Source organism: Phoenix dactylifera, chromosome 14 (genome assembly GCF_051530095.1).
Source record: "Phoenix dactylifera cultivar Ajwa chromosome 14, Ajwa_hap1_PhDact_Kaust_v1.1, whole genome shotgun sequence".
NCBI classification, from domain to species: domain Eukaryota; kingdom Viridiplantae; phylum Streptophyta; class Magnoliopsida; order Arecales; family Arecaceae; genus Phoenix; species Phoenix dactylifera.
Window position 1 is genome coordinate 10,190,814 of NC_143203.1, and position 2,318 is coordinate 10,193,131.

Genomic DNA, 2,318 nt, shown 5'->3' on the forward strand with positions numbered 1-2,318 from the left:
AGATACCACGAGGGATGATTGAAGATGTTCTTGTCAAGGTAGACAAATTCTATTTTTCAGTAGATTTTATCGTCCTTGATATGGAACATGTGCCCAACATAAAAAAACAAATTTCTGTGATTCTTGATCGTCCCTTTTTAGCGACAGCCAATGCATGTATCAACTGTAGAACTGGGGCAATGGATATATCATTTGGGAACATGAAAATTAAGTTGAATGTGTTTCATGCCGCTGACCAACATGTGAGGAAAGATGAGTGTTGCCTAATTGACGAAATGGATGATCTTGTAGAGGAAGCCCTTCCCTATATCTTAGCAGATGACCCCTTAGAGGCATGTTTGGCCCATTTTGACATTGACAACTTTGATATGGACAAGGCCATAGAAGAAGTTAACATCTTACTCGACAATCAATCTCCTATGAGTTTCCTTCTTTGGAAGATCCGACCTGAACCTCTTCCCCCCATTGCTAGCACACCACTTTGTCCTTCCATTGATTCTCCACCTAAACTTGAGTTGAAGCCACTTCCGACAACTCTTAAGTATGCTTTTCTAGGACCAGAAGATACTCTTCCTGTAATCATCGCGGCCAACTTATCTACGGAACAGGATGTTAAACTTTTAAGGATGCTAGAAGAGAATAAACATGCTATAGGATGGTCTGTAGCCAATTTGAAAGGGGTTGACCCCTCCATTTGCATGCATCGAATTCACCTCGAAGATGATGCAAAGCCCACCCGAGAAATGCAAAGAAGACTCAATCCTAACATGAAGGAGGTAGTCAAGAAAGAAGTGGTGAAGTTACTAGATGCCGGAATCATTTACCCGATTTCTGATAGTAAGTGGGTAAGTCCGACACAAGTGGTACCAAAGAAATCAGGTATCACTGTAGTTGAAAATACGGAAGGAGAATTGATACAAACACGCACAACCATGGGTTGGCGCGTGTGCATTGACTACAGAAAACTCAACACAATGACTAGGAAGGACCATTTTCCTCTACCTTTCGTAGACCAAATATTGGAACGGTTGGCTGGTCAAGATTTCTACTGCTTTTTAGATGGTTATTCTGGATATAATCAAGTACCTGTCTATCCGGACGATCAAGAGAAAACCACTTTTACCTGTCCATTTGGGACATTTGCATATAGGGGGATGTGGTGCAAAAATAAAACTGTTCTCCCAAGTGCAGGAGAATCGCACAAGTAGTATAACTCGGAAGTCCGAGGTCGATTCCTCAGGGAACGATCTTTGGGTTATTAGCTTAATTTCAGATTATTTGATTCAATAAAATTTGTGGATTAAGATGCTATTTTGCAAATAGAAAATCAATCAGTAAATAGAGAATCAAAGTTTGGATAGATTAAGGTGGTGTAGGGATCTGGAATCCCCTTTGATAATTTTGCATTCAAGAAATAAATTCTTTGGTTCTTGATTAAAGATGTAAAAGTAGAATAGATCAAAGCATGGAATATATTTTATGGTCATGTGAACTCTATTTCTAAGCATTCATCGTGCCTATTACATCAACGATAAATCAAATATTAAAGCAGTTCATATGTCGATCAACATAAACCATTAAAGAACCATCTACAAAATAATTATGCAAGAATCCATGATATATTGAAAATGTAAATCTGTAAGAATAAAGGTTTAGAATTTACTTCAAAGAAAGCAATACATCAAAGGTTCCTCCATCACCCTTCACCTAGGAAATCAGCCCTCCATTAAAACATTAAACTCTTCCTCTCCTCTTTTTTTTCTTTTTTTTCTTTTCGGAAACAGGGCATACCCTGTTTCCTTCTTCTCTTTTCTTTCCTCTGCCGCCACCCAACTCCTCTGTTTTCCCGATGAGAGCTCCCCCCTTTTCCTCCCAGCCGAGAGAGCTTTATAGCTCTTCCTTTGCACGCGATGGAGATCGACGGAAGGGCTGGATCTCGGCCGATGATTTCGAACTGCTGGAAGCTCGCGAACGGTTGCTTGAAACGGGAGAGATGGACTCGGACGAGACGGATGCCGGAGGTGATTGCGGCCGTTTCCAATGCTGAGAATGGAAGCTGGGACGATTGCGCTCGGGAGGATGCTGTGAATCGTGAGCTGATGGGAGGCTCGAGCGGCTGGACTTGCGTGGGAGATGATCGCGGGATGAGCTGCAGATCTGGAGGACGCCCGGAAGGGAGCTGATCACGGACGAATCAGTGGAGGAGGCAAACGGATGCGTGGGAGATTTGGGATGCTTCACGATCGCGCGAGTTTGGGAGAGGCGGATCCCGGCTGGGCGCGGGTTGCTCGGACGCTGGGATTGTGCACGGACGGTGA